The sequence below is a fragment of the Spermophilus citellus genome (genome assembly GCF_964194105.1).
Source record: "Spermophilus citellus genome assembly, chromosome: 4".
Classification (NCBI taxonomy): Eukaryota; Metazoa; Chordata; class Mammalia; order Rodentia; family Sciuridae; genus Spermophilus; species Spermophilus citellus.
This window is the reverse complement of record NC_138185.1, coordinates 9,869,128-9,886,768: the sequence shown is the minus strand read 5'-3', so window position 1 is coordinate 9,886,768 and position 17,641 is coordinate 9,869,128. Positions and strand designations below refer to the sequence as shown.

At 45.7% G+C, this 17,641-nt stretch overlaps 1 protein-coding gene across 1 annotated transcript in view; it reads right to left on the bottom strand.

The window, feature by feature from the left end:
• Positions 1-17,641, bottom strand: part of TSHZ2 (teashirt zinc finger homeobox 2) — a 422,472-nt gene that overhangs the window by 52,315 nt on the left and 352,516 nt on the right. The window lies entirely within an intron of this gene.

The following is a 17,641-nucleotide window of genomic DNA, read 5'->3' as shown; positions in this document are numbered from 1 at the left end:
CACCAGAACTTCCCTGGTGCTAGGTTGAGTAATGAGGTTTCAGAGGGAAGCTGCACAAATCCTACCGTATCTTCTGAATACTGCGGGGCGTCCTCAAGGCTGTTTACCGGTGGTTCCTACACTTAGTTCTAACCTTATTATTATTATTTTTTCTGGGCCAGGATTCTTCCCTGGGAGGAGTCTCTGCTTCATTTGATGGTCAAAAGGAGGTGGGTGCAGCTCCCTCTCAGTGGGTGGGGCCAGGATGTGGCTTCCCATCCTCGATGCCTAGCACAACCCCCACCAAAGAACCAGGGTGCCCAAATGCCCACTGTGAGAAGACACCTGAGAGCATGGGTGACTGGGGGCAAGTCCCACAGCTGGGCATGTGGCCAAGGAGCCGGCCAGCCACATGGAATCAATCAAGGACTACTTCCCTGTGTGGCGAATGGAAATCCTATTATTGCATTCATGTTTGCACATGGAGTAAATATTCATGGGCCAGGCTGTTGATCCTCAGCATGAGCCGAGATCACTGGGTGGCAAGCCCTTTCTTAAGGAGCCAGGTAGTAAACCCGCTGGGTCTCTGGTAAGTCCTGTACTATGTCACTCAGGTGTTCCATCAGCCAGGAGTAAGTAGACCGCATGGGTGCCTTCCCTGAAACTTCATTACATGAATAGGTGGCATTAGGATTTGGCCCACAGGCCTCACGTGTAGAGTCTCTCGATGTAGAGGCCTCAGTATAGAGGCCACAGAGATCAAAAGGGCAAAGACCTGGCTCTCAAGGAGCTCACAGCACAGTGGAGAAACTTACAAATAAATAGAACCATCTACAGTCCAAAGAAACGAGGCCAGATGAGCAGGTTTTCTGTAGCTGTTATTTGCAGTGTTCTTGCCACGTCTGGACTCTGTTGCCCACTTCCCACCACCATCTGCCTGAGGACCACTGAGACCTGCAACCACTGGCCATACCAGAGGCTGCACTGGGAGCCTGCACTTTCTCCTTGCCCTCTGATTCCTGTTGCAATGGCCAGTGTTGGTGACCTCTCTGCCTCCACTGTCTCTGCCCTCCTGTCTTCCACATGGGCACTAGGGTAACCCTCTTCAATTGCCAGTCTGACTGTGTCAGCCCCCTGCTGAAACCCTGCCCTAGTTCCATGGCCCTCTTGGCAGTTACTGCATTCATGACAATGTATATACACGCTCACATATAATTTAGCTCAGTTCAGAATTTTGACGTAAAGAAAAGGTACAAGCTGGGCATAGTGGTGCATGTGTGTAATCCCAGAGGCCTGGGAGGCTGAGGCAGGAGGATCATGAGTTCAAAGCCAGCCTCAGCAACTTAGCAAGGTCCTAAGCAACTCAGTAAGACCCTGTCTCTAAATATAATACCAAAAAGGGCTGAGGATGTGGCTCAGTAGTTGAGTGCCCCTGTGTTTAATACCTGGAACCAAAACAAACAAACAAACAAAAGGTACAAATAGGATGTTGATATTGTCCTACTTCTTTTAAATCCAGACTTACTCCTATGTCTTCTGACACTGTGTTGCTGGAGAGGTGTGTGTGCATACATACACACAACATACACACACAAACATACATGCACATATAATATGTACATACAAACATCTATGCACAGGTAGCAGTATGTTACTGTGATGTACTTTCTTTTGTTTTTTATGTTAAAGGATTAGGATATTGCATGGATTTAGGGGGCTGTGTGGGCAGGTATAGTAGGTAAATTATCTGTAATGCAGCTTGGGATAGTAAGAGTGGCACGACACAGGAGGCCTGTGGGGTGGACACGGGGTGCAGAGCACAGGAAGGAGCAGAGATTGTAGAGGGCAGAGCCACTGGGAGGGTGGGGCAGTATCAGCTCAGCACCTGCTTCTCCAGAATCAACGGTACTGATAATTTCATCATCACACGTTTTAATTTTTTCCTTCACTAGCATTTCTTAAGCTGTGCACTGGACTAAAAAGATGGATCTTAGACAATAGCCAACCTGGCATTGTGCTGATTTTTAATGTGTTCATTGTGTGAGTTATCCACAGAAGCCTTAAGGGCGCAGGTAATGGGGTATGTTCAAGATGAAGAAGAGAGAGGGAGGGAGAGAGAGAGGGAGGGAAAGAGAGAGAGAGGGAGGGAGAGGTAGAGGTTGACGGGGAGAGAAGGGGGGATACTTTCTTTTCTACATGTCTTCTTAATTTGCATAAATGACAATAGTGAACATGGTGATTCCCTGCCACCTTTGTAGAGCTGGCAGTTAGGAATCAGCCACTGCACGTGATAATAACACCTACGTGTGAGTGACAGACTCCGTCTTCAGCACTTTACAAACATCACCTCCACCAATCCTCTAGAAACCCTGTCCATGTGAGGAAGGGGTGGGCAAGGAGGGGGGATGGTTTTCAGATCAGGTTCTGTGGCCCTGAAGGGAAGTGGTGGGATCCCCAGGGCTGTCCCCCAGGGAGTCTGGGTCACTGCACTAAGTTCAGCAGCTTCCTCCACAGCTTGATCACAAAGAGTGGGCTGGGCATTGAGGTGCACATCAGTAGTTCCAGCTGCTCAGGGTGCTGAGGCAGGAGGATCACAAGTTGAGGCCAGCCTGTGCAAGTTAGTGAGATCCTGTCTCAAATAAAAAATAAAACGGGCTGGGGCTACGACTCAGTGGTAGAGTACTTGTCTGGCATGCACGGGGCTCTGTGTTTAATCCCCAGTAACACACACACATAAACCCAAGTGGAAAGAGGGTTTCAAGAGCCTTGGCTTTAAGTCCAATGCTATTAGCCCTTAAGCTTAGCACTGGCTTTTTCTTTTCTTTTTTTGGTACTAGGGACTGAAACCAAGGGCACTCAACTACTGAGCCACATCCTCATCCCTTTTTAAAATGTTTTATTTTGAGGTAAGTTCTTGCTAAGTTGTTTAGGGCCTCCCTAAATTGCTGAGGCTGGCTTTGAACTTGTGATCCTCCTGCCTCAGCCTCCCAAGCAGCTGGGATTACAGGTGTGTGCCCCTGCACCTGGCAGTCCTGGCTTTTTCCTTTAAACAAAAATTTTTCCTCTGGGGGAAAAATTATACAAGAACTTGATAAAAAATTCAAATGCCACAAAATTTAAAAGTATGTCTTCAACCTTCATGCTCATTTCTGATCTTTCTAGAAATATTGTCTATGTAGGTAAATGTACATGTGTGTAGGTGTATATTATTATTACTTTTTTTAAGAAAACAATGTTACTGGGTGGAATTTAGATATTATTTTAAACACCCGTGAGTACTACAGACACTTGATACGTCCTCTAAGTAACAGACCTGGCGGTTGTTCTGCATCACCACGGAGATCCACCTCACTTTTCAGGGCTGCTGGTCTATGGGTGTGGAAACCTACAGCAAGGCTCGCAGTTGCAGAGGGCAAACACCATACTTAGGACTAGTGCCTGCTATGAGCAGGGCGTCCTTCTAAGTGCTTTATCGGTTTTAACTCATTTGTCTCCCACCTGCCAGGCGAAGTAGGTACTCAGTAGCCCCGTTTCTCAGAGGAGGAGCTGAGATGCAGGGTCATGGAGTGACATGCTCGGGATCACACAATCTGCAAGTAGAGCTGAGATCCACACCCGGTAGTTCTACGCCTTAACCACGGTCCACGGGCCCCCACTTCACACATGTGCCCAACGTGGTGGAGGTGAGCTCTGGCCCCCGAGCGTGCAGGCTGGAGAGAAGGAATGCCTGCAGGGCTCTCAGCTGTCGCCAAACACTTCCCCAAAGGGGCTGAGCCATGGGCACTGCCACCCGTAGTGTGCAGTCCCATCTTTGAAAGTGCCAGTCCTTGGTGAATACGAGGGGATAAAGGGAGTGGATTTTTTTTTTTTTTTTTTGGTCTTAGCACTGAGTGTGTCTCCCCTTTGGATAGAGCAGAAACCTCCCGACTCATCTTGGGTGAACTAAGACGTCTTGATTCCATCATCCCCCAGCGGGGGAGACCACCCCATTGGCCTCTCTCCTGGTCGCTCTGGAGGAGATGTCCTATTTGCTAACTGCCAGTGCACACGCCGCACATAAGTACATACTGGTCTTGGCTGGACACCGGAGCCTCATGGCCATTGAGTCACTAAGTAGCCATTGGCATAAGCAGAGGATTTCCCGAGAAGGAAGACGACTGGCAAAGGAGCTACTCCTTGCCCACTGCAGAGAACCAGAGGCTCATGCTGGATGAACAGAACCTTTGGCATGCCACAGATTTGCTGAAGCCACCTGGTTCCTCCACCTGCCCCAGGTGGTCAAATCTACCTGGGCAATTAACATCAAACACTCTGGCTTTGAAACAATGAAAACGCAACAAAGTACAAGAAGAAGAGAGGGGAAGAGAAAATGCCTTTATCTCAACTGTTGCTTGATAGCAGAGACCTCACACTATTGAGTGGACAGCTGTGTCGGGCTGAAGATTTTTGTTTGACTTGAGCAATGAATTTTAAAAATCTGGAGCCAACATGTTAAAAATCAGGAAATTTCACATAATGGATTTCTAGTCTGCCTAGAAAAAAAAATATGGGAGATTTGGTAAGTAGAACGTTTGGAAAGCCAATGGAAGGGGGTATGCACCTCCTTAGGACTGGCAAGTGCTCTGCCATCTGCCACACTCCTCACGACTCTCTGATGTCTCCCTTGGTGTCTCTCTTGTTTCACTTTTGCTGTCATTCATTCCTGGAGGCATATGAGTTCCAGGCACCTATCCTAGGCCCTTGATGTAGCATATTCGAATTATGTAGATACCCATGTAGGTAAGGGTGTATAGGGATGTGTGCTTGACTTGTGTTCACTGAGCACATACTATATGCTGAAGAGTGGAGGGGAGAAGAAGGCCAATGTGATGCCCAGTGCTGGCCTTCAGGAGCTCAGGGAAACCTTGTCAATCACACCAAGGGCTGTTGATCCCCCCTTCGCCAAGCATTAAGGTAGAAAATCACAGTGTGGGAGGAGCCCAGCAGAGGATCCAAACACCTCTCTGGGCAGGTATGGGAGTGCCTCATGAGACACCACCTGTTACCCGTGCTGCTGCAGGTGAGAACCCTGAGGCACAGAGGGGAGTGGATCCGTATGTCACACAGGGTGCTGCAGGACAGAGCCACGGCTGCCAACTTGCATGCTCCTCCTTCGCAGATGGGGTGCATCTGGAGGGGGAGCTGCTGTCCTGCTCTGGGACCTTGTCTTCCTTTGGGGTGGTCGAGGGGGCTTTCTTCCAGCTTGGGGCCAGTGTCACTGGTGGCCAGCCCTCTCCCCTGGCCCTCCCAGTCTAGGGTCTCCTGCAGGACTGGTGGGGCCAGGGGTGCATTCTCTGAGGGCTCTCTCTGCTGTACCTCCTCAACCAGGTGGAGGGAATGGACGCTAATTAACACCCCTGCCTCCCCCTTACTCACACCTCACAGCTGTGGGGCTGGAGTCAGTCTGCAAACACTCCAGCTCTCTCCAATGGTTACACTGGCTCCGGGAGCTCTCTGTGGAGTCAAGTGCCAGTTATCCCAGACAGCCGCATGCCGAGCCACCCTGTGAGGCTGCCTCTCCTTCCCTCCCATCTCACCTCCCCACTTGCCCACTGGTGTTCCTTGGGATCAGGAATCCTGGTCTCAGAGGCGGTTTCTGGGGGAGCCTGTACAGGACAAGCCCCAGGACTTTAGGTGGGAAGCCTTGTCCTGAGTCTGAACCCGGTCTCCCTGTGACCAAGCCTGCCTTTCCGAGCCTCTAAAGCCTAAGATGCGCATGGTAACGTGCATTTATTGCCTGTCACATGGAGGCCAATCACGTAAACGCTCCTGCCTGAATATGTTCATCTAATCCCCCACGAGGTAGGTGCTCTTGGGAGTCATATTTTTAAGGTTAGGAAACAGAGGTTCAGAGAGGTTATGCAAGTCTCTTGGTGACCCACAGAGGCAGCTGAGATTTGAGGCTGGGTATGTCACATTCTGAAGCCCCGCCCTAAACCTCTGTGTCCTGAGGCCACCATTAGGATGCAGTGTTCGTCTGGAGGCTAAGACTGCTGAAGCTGCCTGTGGTTCTTAGCAGATGCTCATGGCTGCCTCAGAGGTTCTGCCCGGCGGAGTCTGGGATGCTTTGAGATTGGAGGACCCCAGAGACTCGCATCAAGTTGGGGAGATTGAAGAAAGTTGTGGCCATTGTCCTGGAAGTAGAAAAAGCTTCTGGTCAAATGAAGCCCCATTATTCATCTGCAAAATGGGGATGATCCTTCCCCATCTTATAGTAGATGATGTCCCCAAAGTACTGAACACAGAGCCTGGCATAAGGAAAGTGTTCCACAAATGACATCTACCTCTCAGCAACAGGTGTCAGGGACAAGTGAGTTACAGCTCATCTTAAAGTGCTTAAAACCCACACCAGTGGGGACAGGGTTGTGGCTCAGTGGTAGAGCACTTGCCTATCATGCATGAGGCACTGGGTTCGATCCACTTCACCACATAAAAAGATAAATAAAATAAAGATGTTGTGTCCATCTACAACTAAAAAATTTAAAAAACCCCACACCAATGATTATTGCCATGGACTTTATATTCTCATATATATGGCAAAACTAATGATAGTAACACAGTGACAATATAAACAGAGTGCTCCAACCTCCTTGTAGGGTGTCATGTGCACTAAGCTGAGAAAGCCATGCATTTGTAGAATGTTTTAATTCAAAAGATGTGCCACCTCCTCTTCCAGCAACGTTGTTATCTTATTGAGACCTTTTTTAGGGTCCCGGACCTGACTCGAAGTGATTTCTAGGAGCCTCGGTTTGTTCTGCTTTTTCTTATGTAAGAATGTCTAGGTGACTTCTGCTCAGGGGTGTGTCCACAGAAAGAGAGTCCGATGAAGAAGCCAGCGGTGCTAGCGGTTTTAAGGCAGAGAAAAGAATCTGCAGCTTGATCCAAGCGAGTGACAGGTCAGCCAGGGCAGAATCAGCACTTCCTGGAAGACTCTGACCTTGGAAAGCACCTTGACCTTGGGATGAGCCATTGACTCTCAGAGATAACATTAAAAATTGCAAATCAACATGAATTCCTAAAGCCCTTTTTACAGATCTGTCTCTGCTCTGCAAAATCAAAGTGCTCAATGACATTCACTGGGCCAATGAAGTTGCTATTTTCTCAATGGATAATGGCCTTCCACTCTCAATTCCAAAAGCAAGGGATCCATCTCATGTCCACAAAAGAATTCCTAAGCAGCCTATAGTAGTAAAGTGTCATATACCAATATTTCTTTTCTCAAATAACATCCTGAAAACAAGGGATACATTAACATTTTTTTTTTGTAGTTAAGCTGATTAGAAAGTTGGTTCTGTATTTGATTAAGTTCTGTAGAAATTGGGCTTGTGATGAACCATTAAACAAAGACACTTTTTTTTTTTTTGGGTACTGCAATAAAGCCTCCAATGATTAATTAAGGGCATAATGCCAAAACAAGTGTCTTTGTTTAAAACGCAGTGGACAAGACAGCCTTGGGAAAGTTGATGTCTTAAGTAGACGCCACAACATGTTTTTAATTATGTTCAGGAAGACGAACAAGAATAGGAATCGCCAACTGTTTAGAAAGATAATTTTTTTTTCTGAAGAAAGATTAGAATTAAAAAAAACAAACAGAGCATTATTGATTTAACACAAATGCCATTTGTTGGGCTTTTGTAATTTCCTATTAGCGTCATTCTTCTCGAGCTCCTCTCCCCTTTCTCTATGGCGCTTGGCATCTATTCAGTTCTCGCCAACGCGATACGTAAACACGCAGCGACTGCTCATCATATGAGAATGTTTTATTTCTTGTAACTGTACAGATGATCAAGCGGTGCAAGTCCTAAATTATCCCAATCATTGCCCAGGCTAATCAGAAGAGAGGGAATCGGTGGCGGTCTCTGAAGATGAGCAGGCAGGCTTGGGGTGCCGGCTAAGCTGTCAGAAAAAAAAAAAAAACAGCAGCAGCAAAGTCCATGCCCCATCGGCTCCCGCATTGCGCCAGCCGGGAGCACCCACCGCTCAGCTGAAACAGACATCAGCTGGCAGAGATGAGCTCCAGAGTGCAGGCCGCGTTCGGAAGCAGCCTAACTTGGGGTTGTAGCAGGCAGTCATATTGCGTTTGGATCCAAGTGTCCGATCTCAGTATTAATGGTCATGACAGGTTGCGCTTTAAACAAGGCCAGCTCTTAATTGTAAAATACTGAAGATAGACTGGGAGCCTAATGGTTTGGCCCCTTTCCCCTAAACTGTCAGGAAATGGCCTCAACTCATTTGGAAATCGATGGACACGGGGCAGAGTAGGGGCAGAAGGCTTGGTATTTCAAGAAGTCATTTGAAGCTATCACTCTCTGGGACCTATGGCCCCCTTTCTTCTTCCTCGTTGCCCATCCTACTCGATTTTGAAAAATGGTTAATTATTCATTGTGCTGGTGAGTAATGGTTTTATCTTGTCATAGCATTAATGATATTAGAGTCTGCCTAGGGAACTGCGTGAAGGAAGCTCGGCCTCTCAGACGTGGCTTGGCTGCTTCTCTCCACTTATGTGGTTTGACTACCTTCTGGGCTGAGCACTGTGCTGAATGCTTGGGACATCAGGGTAGGTTAGCAGCCTCCTCCCTTCACAAGCTCAGGCTCCAGGCTTGGAGGACGGGAGGGATGGCCAGTCTGTGGGAGATGCACATTCTGGAAACCAGCAACCTGGAGGCAAAGGATCCAGAAACAGCTGGATGCCAGCTCCGCCTTCTCTCCAGGAGAACATGGGACCTAGTAATATGGAGAATCAGTCAAGAACCTAGACGGTCTGATGTTAGTTAACAGCCCTGTAAATCAGAGTGGTGACCCATGGCCAAGTGCACCCTGTCACCTGCTTTATAAAGTCTGCAAGCTGAGAATTGCTTTATATTTTTAAATGCGCAACAAACAAAAATCAAAAGAAGAATCTTATTTTGTGATATGTGAGTATTAAATCAGATTTCAGCATCCAGATATAAAGTTCTTCTGGAACAAAGCCACACCCACTCATTATCGCATGGGCTTTCATGACCTTTAATGATTTAACTCTGCGCAGCAGTGTGAAAGCAGCCTCGGGACAAGTGGCTGGCTGGGCTTAGGTGTGTTCCAGGAAGAACTTTCTGCTGGCTGTAGGTTGTCAACCCCTGCCTTAGACTAATGCCCCTAGATGCATGACAGAATTCAGTTATTGATTTATATGCAGAGAAAGAATCAATATATGAGACCATGGATAGCAAGAAGCTAGGAAAGGCAGCCATCTTCTGTCCCTGCTTATTTCCATGAGATTCCATGTCCTGAGCTTAGTCATTTAGGAGTCTGTGGGCGTGTGCCAGCCTGTTCCCATTTGTGGGGTGATAATTGCGGAATTTCCTTTCCAAAATGTAATTTGGGTAACGGCACCTCCTGGCTTATGATCCTGACTCTGCTTACTGTTTCTCTTAGAACAAAACCTATAGTACTTTCTGAAGCCCATAGAAACTTCCAAGTGGTTCCATTTTTCTCCTGCCATCTTTTAATCTTGTACCCCTTGTTCTAGGCACACCCACCTCCTTTTTGTTCTTTGAAAACACCATTCTCACTCACCCTGAGCACCTGGACACTGCCCTTTGGTTTTCCCTGAGCCTCACTCGCTCCTTCATACCACTCAGGTCTCAGTTCAACCATCAGGTACCTTGGAGATGGCCTCTTCACTGGCTTGTCTAGAAGAGTCACCCCCGCCCAACTTGTCACCTTGTTCTGTTCTCCTTCTCTCTGCACCGTCATCACTAACTGTGATCCTCTTATTCATTCTATTGTTTACTAATTTATGGTCTGTTCTTCTACCCTAGCAAGTTGGCATCTTGGCAACAATGACCTTGACCATGGCATTCTTTGCCAAGGACTAAATACCTAACCATGACAGGAGACCATGCATATTTGCCAGATGAATGTTTGAATTGACCTAAGCAGGTAGAACTTCCTAACAACAGAGAAGTTGCTTTTCTACCCACCCTACACTGCCTAGCTCCTCAAAGAACGCATGCCATCTTCGGTAATTCTGCCCACGTCATTCTGACTGATGGCCATGCAAAAACACATGCTTGCAGATTGCTTAGAGATTACTTGAAGTGAAAATGAGGATCAAAAACAAAGCATGACACAACTTTAAACTTTAAAATTTGATGTAAGAAGGGGAGTGGAAAACCAGAGGTGGCCAGATAATGACCTTTGGGTCCACCAATTTTGTAAAATGATCGTGGATAAGTCTTTGTTGATCCTGCCATCAACGATGGGGTTCCCAAAGTGAAATCAAAGTCAATAGCTGTTTTGCAGGCGGAATGATTACAGACTTCAAGCCCGGGTGAATTAACATGTAAAGGGAAGTTTTGGACTTGGGTAATTACAGGATATTTCCTTAATAAACCTTATCTGATCCTCTTCCGCTAATAATTGTATGTAATTATATTTATGTGTGAGAACATTGCATATTAATGAAGACGAGGGCCCTGAGGATTTAAAGAGCTCATGAAGCATTTGACTAGATACCACCAATCATTACATGTCATGCAAAGAACATGGAGAGAAAGGAATTTGTCAAAAAGGAACCAGAGTAGGAGAAACCCAACACTTTCATTAATTGATAATATTTTTATTAGGTTGTTACTTTCAAGTGTCTTTTAGCACTTGCACTTGAATTTGAATGTCTGAAAGGAATAAGGATTCAGGAAAAGAAAGGTAATTACACCCTGTAATTCTGATTTAATTACGAGGAAATAGATGTAACACGATGTGATAAAAGTTATGATAGGCTCTTTAAATGATATATGTCATTAACATGTTAATTGGCATGAAATCTGAACTCACAGCCAGAGAAATCTTAGGTGAACATGAGGTCAACTCCATTACAAGCAGTCTTATAATGAAAATTCCATAAAAACGTTTTAAGTTTTATTCTGCAATGTACTTTTTTTTCCCCCATTTATATTCGATACAATGAAATTCCAGTCCTGCCCCTTAAAAAAGGAAGAAAAAAAGGCCATTCCTAAAATGTTGGTGTGGCTAGCTTGAACTTGTAATTGAATAGACACAAAGTCAGGGCAAGATTCAATGAAGCTTTTCTTTTTCTGTTCTCAGAGATCAGGTCTTGTTATAAAAATCTGGTCCTTTTAACATCTCAGCATAATGATGAAATGCATAAAGATTTTGATTATGAAAAGACTGCTTTCTCCCCAAAGTCTCCTCCCAGGATCTATTTATTTTATTTAATCGTGAATTTTGGCTCACGGCTATGGTTAGAAATTAAAAAATGCAGAAGATGCATATATTTGGCGGAAGAGTGGAGCCAAACCAGAGCCAGGTTGCTGTTGCAGAAGGGAATGGGGTTGCAGAACCTCAGACCTTCAGCTAGAAGTGTTTAAGACTTGTGCCTGAATATGAAGTGGATTGGCGAGTTGGCTGTGGACATGCTTCTGTACTAAAAACCCAGCACATCATCCCATTCTACGGCCCCTAGGACGCTCTGTGGGAGTGGCCACGCCGATGGCCCTTTAACAGGGGCTTGGTACCACCCAGGTGTAGGCCTGCTCACAGGCAGCAGAGCGACCGTGGACATGGAGGGTGAGAATCACCTGCCCGCAGGCCTCTCCCAGAGCTCTCTTCCTCAGCTCTCAGTGGATGGACACTGATCCTAGATCTCTTCAAAAGAGAATGGATTCCAGAAAATTTACATATGGTAATAACCTAAATATAGAGAGACTCTGGGAACTGGAAGAGGAGAGGACCTTTAGTCAAGGACATCAGGGGAGGAGTTGATATTTTGCATGGTAGTCCTCAGAGAAATAGTGGAGTGGGTAGGAAAACAGATGACAGACTCTCAGCTTAGTTTGATGTGGCTGTGCACAAGCCACCCTCTTCACTTACTTCCTCCACTCTCTTTGGGGCCTTCTTGATATTTCCCCCAATGTATTCCTGACCCAGAGCCTTTGCAAAAGATAATCTCACTGGCAGGCATGTGACAGCTGAGGGGGCCAGTGTGGGTTGGGGAGTGTGTCCTGCTAGGCTTTTCTCTATGCTGAGGTGTTCCAGGAGGGGTGTGAGGAGCAGACCCCCCCCCCCCCCCTCGACAGTGCCCTATCTTGGCCAGGCTCAGGGCGGCTCCTCCTTACAGGAGAAGCAGGGGTCGGGGCATAGGCACAGGGTGGGATAGGAAGGACACTCCTGAGTCAAGCAGGAGCTGGGGTCAGGTCCCACTTCCACTGCTTGCTGGCTTGGCAAGTGGCTTGCCTTGTGGGCCTCCCTTCTCTCCTCTGCACACAGTAGAAGAGCACATCCTTCCTCAGGGCCGTTGTGGGATTAAGAAGGAAGAGCCCCCAGCAAGGCCTCGCGCAGGGAAAGCTCCCACCCGCGTGACCCATGTCCAAACAGCAGAAGGAGTTCAACAAACACTGAGTCTCAGAGGCTGAGCTACAATTAGTTGAGGCTGAAAGGCCACAGACTCGAGAAAACCTGAGACGGGTAATAAGAGAAATAAAATGGCATCAACCACACAGTGAGCGCTCTGCAGAGTGTGGCCAGCCCACAAGGAGCACCCTACAGTCATCTCAGCACGAATATCCTGGTCGCCCCATGAGGGTGACCCCTCCCACGGCCTGATGTGAGCTTTTTCTACACTCAGTGATTCTGAGAACACATGCAACGGTCTTCCCAGCCAACCAAGACACAAACCCTCTTCCTGGAGCCCTCTGATGGCCAGGCTACGTGGGTGGGACACCAGAGCCCTTCAGAGGTTACCAAAAGCAGTCCTTGTGCAGTGGTGACTGAGTCCTGGTCTCCTGGCAAAGGGATGCGGTGCAGCTGGGGCCCTTCCAAGTGTGCACAAGCAGGATTTGAAAAGGCTGTGCTATGCCCAGCACCTCCCCAGGGCCGCCAGCTTGCTCTGCACTTGGAGGGTCTTTGACAGGCCCCTCTCCAAGCCTACGCCTTCCAGCCCAAGTCCTCCTTGAAGTCTCTGAGGCAGAAGCCACCTTGCATGAGGGAGGCTGTCTCGCTGCAGCACCCCCAGTGCTGGCGGCTGAGCACCCCGCTCCTCACCTGCCTTCACAAAGGCAAGAAGGGCCATTCATAATTTAAGCTGGCCCTTTCTTTCCTACATGCCACCAACATGAGCCGGATGCTGGAGGAAAAATTGAACTCTCTTTCCCAGGATACACTGAAGATCAAGCAGAATCTCATTAAGGCTCACTTCAAAGATTCGTCCTTTATTTCCATACAAACAAGTTTAAATTATTGTGCGTGAATCTGCTGTTAGCAGGGGCTCTGTTCCATTATGCATGACTCCTCACTGCTCCTATCATGAATAATGGGTAGCGCTCCATTAGCGAGTTCCAGTAATATGCTAAACTTTGGGAGTGGTCACGTTATTAGGTTCAACTTCTGTCATCGCATATTTATTTTATTTCTTACTCAAGCTACAATGCTCCCATCACCAAAACAGGTATTATAATTTTGCAATTAAAAACAGCATAACACATGCTATGGCTGTTATTTCTTTATTATTATTATTATTGAATATTTATTGAGCATTTACTATATGCAAGGGATAATGCTCAGGGCATGCCACACATGCAAAATATTATTTGATTTTCACCAGAACTCTATGAGAGAGCTACAATTATTATCACCATTATATAGGTGAAAAAATTGATAATCAATAAGGGATCTAAGTTGCCCGTGGATAAAATTTATAATGATAGTTATGATTCAAATTAATTTGTCTGATTTCAGTTACTCCTCATGATAATTGTTTTTTTCACCCTGCTATTACTTTCTGAGGAGCTTCTCTACATCATTTACCATTTGGGAAGCAGGTACTCTGATGCCCTTTGTACACATGAGAAAACTGAAGTTCAGGAGGTGGACTGCCTCCCAAGTGGGAGAAGATTCTTGTTTAGCATCGTTTTTTACCTCCACTTCATCTTGGTTAAACTCACCAGTCTTCCTGGATGTGATAAGTGACTGCATTAACACTCCTACAAGGTTTAGGGATTTGGGGCAGGATTTTCTCAGAGTTCCTTTTTGATGGCTATCTCTGGATGCTCCTTAGAGGGATAGTAAATATGCTGGCTCTCACCTGTTGATTGTTGACCTTGTCCAGTTACTGAACTTCCTCCTCTTCAGTTTCTTTACTGAATGATGGGGATAAGTACCTGCCTCTTTTAGGATCATTATTAGAAATAACAATCTAATGATAGACTAGGTAGCATATGTATAGTAACTGGCCCATACACATGAACTAATATTTTTGCATTACTCCTTTTAAGATCATTAGTACCTTCCAACATGTTATCTCTCATCAGCCCAAAAGGATCTTGCATGTTGGAACATGTCTCTTTTTGGTCTCCTCTTCTTTTAACATGGCTTTACTTGGCCAGTGACGTCATCCATTTTTCAATGTTCCCTCCAATTCCCTGAACCCGGAGGAGTAATCAGCCAATGGCAGGTCCAAAGGGCATGCTCATGACTTAATGAAAATGCAAGATATAGTTTGAAGAAATTGATTACAAATTTGTAGGGGAAGTCTGAATTAGCCACAGCTTTGATGTCAAATCCAGCTTCACTGTCAAGACAGGAAATGCTAGGGTCCTCTGGAAAATGTCTTCATAATTTCTGCATTATTTATTCAAGATATTTGGCTGGCTCAATGGGGAATGATTTTTCCATTTGGAGATGTGTCACAGAATGCCCCAGACAGGAAATGAACTCAAGGAGCCTCAGTTGAGGATTGAGCTGGGCTCTTTGAGCACGTCCTGCATGCCCCTGTTGCATGGCCGCCTGTACTTCTTGCTGTGCCCACCCATCGCCCCTCACCCCCCAGGTACAGATGCCAACGGGTCTTCCAGGTCCATCGCCAGGCCATCTTGCTTCTCTAATGCAGCATGTTGGTGTCAGGCCGTCCACTTCCTGAAGCACTTTCACAGATGTCGCCTTGCTGATCTGCTTGAGTGTCACCTGTCTTTATATCATGTCAACTTTTGTTTCACATGACAGAACTCCGTCTCTACCCTCCCCATGTGCTACAGAGAACAGGACTTCCCAGCCTGGCTCCCAAGCCTTGTTGTTCAAGTCAGGGAATTGGGAGGAGGGAGGATTACAAGGGGCCGATGCTCTTGGTACAATCAGGAGCTTCCTAAAGACAGGGTTTGGGTCTCACTTGTATTCAAGCTACCCATGAGGCCTAGTTCCTGACTGACTTTGGACAAATAATACTGACTTACCCATTTCTGGCTTTAAAAAAAACATTGCTTCAGCCTCAGATGTGGTCAAAAGTCCTGAAAACCCAGATGGAACCAGGCAGTAACTGAAAGTCAAAGGCTGCCCAGTGCACCAGAGCTCCTAGATGGTCGCTGTGTCCCTGGCCATAAAAGCATGTATTTTCAGGGCAGTTGGTGGCAGCACTGTGCGGAGCCCAGGGGCATGTTGGCCTCAGGAGCCGTGTTTTTGCATTTGAGCCCTAAACAGGGCTCAAATGTACCTGGGCGAGTCATTTAGCCTCTTTGAGCCTCTGCTTCCTTATAAAAATTCGCCCCCCCCAAACATTAAAAGAAAGAAAGAGCAACGTGACTCTCTTTACTTAAGTTAATGGAATCATAGAATAGAAGAAATCTGGAGAAATTATCCTTTGTTAGCTGTAAACTCTAGTCACTGGTAGCATCTGTTTAGAGCAGTGGTTTGGAGTGATCTTTCTTCCCCCTTGGGGTCTGTTGGCAATGCCTGGAGACATTTTTGGTTGTCATACCAAAAATGTGGGACATGTCCCCTCAAAATGGGGATAGTGAGCTACTGGCATCTAGAGGGTAACAGCCAAGAGTATTGTTAAACACTCTAAAGTGTACAACATGGCTTCTTGTAACAAAAAATAACCCTGCTAGAAGTGTTCCTAGTGTCTGCTTGTTCTGAAGAAGTGTATCTTTCTTGATGCTCAGTAGGAAAGACTGTCATGATTGATCAGTGATGTCTGCCTTGGACACCAGAGGTTGGTATTTGCTATCACTGTATGAGTCCAACAAGAGGAGGTGAAGTTCCAGGGAGCTTCGAAGGGCACAGGGCAGCAAGTGGGAAGCTCAGGCCAAAGTCGATTGTTTTTTGACCTAAACTACATTCCTCAAGAGCAGCAGCTTCTAGTTTCTACCACACCTCCAGTGTCTGGGACAGTGCCTGAACCTGGAAGGTATTTGGTGGATTCATGAGTTGCGTTGCTGTTACATGGGGGGCTACCACTGTCCCGGCCCTAAGCAAGTTTCCTTAATTTATATAAACTTATTTTCAGTTTTAATAACACCTGTAAAAATAATAAAGCTAATATGAATATGAAAACAGTTGGATAATTATTTTCTTTGAGATTACTATTTTTGCTCTTGGCTTCCCCTTATCCCAAGCAGTGACTGGAGATCTGTTCATGGAGTTCTAGATTCTGCTCTGAGCCGCTTGTCCAGAGACTACCTTTTACATACACCCACCTGAAGGATGATGTAACAGGTCTATTATCAGTCACAATGGCATATCAGTTTTACCTTTTATAAACCAGAGCAAGCCATGCCTAACTCACCCCATCTTACCCAAATGGATGAACTACAAATTATGGAAGGAGTTGGAATTTTTACAAAGATTTACTGGATGTTTAAAAATTTTTCATTTGAAATGATCATGTGCGAGAAACTATAAAGGAGGAGCTGCAACTGTTTTCAAGGGTTCACTTGTGCAAATGTCAATCTCACTATTGCTGAAGTTCAATATCAAGGTCAGGATATGAATGTCAGTACAAACTATCAACTGGATTTAGATCTTAATTTTCAATGTGTTTACACTGGGGTGTGTGTTTGTGTGTGTGTGTGTGTGGGGGGGTTATTGTTGTTCTATGTGGTTGTAGCTCTTGTACAAATTTGAGAAACTACTACCACATCAAGATGCCGAACTTGGAAAAAGCAAAAGAATAATGATATTAACAGTTACGATTTGCTGAGAATTTTATGTACACTACATTATTTAATCTTTACAACAATCTGGCAAATGAAATGCTATATGTGTTTTACAAAGAAGTAAACCAAGGCTCAGAGAGTGTAAGTAATATTGCATTGGTCACCAGCACAGCCAGTGATCAGCAAAGCTGAATCTTTAAGATATCAACACTTGCCCTCTTTTAATAATTCCATTATATTTAAGAAAAGTCACCCCATAATCTCACCATTCAAAGAAAACCATGCTGAACCATTTGGTATATTCCTTCTACATATTTTCTATATCAACATAGATGTAATTCTAATTGGGATCAAACCTTTTACAGTTTCTATTTCAGTTTTTATTGATTTAACATCACGTCTTAAGTACATCGTGAGATCTCTTCAAAATGGTCATTTTCAAAGACTGCCTGATCCTCTCCTGTAACATCATGGAACAAGGCTTCTCTGATGCTCTCTTGATGGCCAATACAGCTGTTTCCACATCTTCATTATTGTGAGTTTACTACAATGAACATCTCTGTGCAAAAAAGTATATGTGCAGACCCAAAGGTGTTCTTAGATTAGATTCTGAGACATGAAACCACTAGATGACACATAAGGATGGTTTTATGGTTCTTGATAGTATTACTTAGACATTTGGAAGGCAAGCTCTTTAA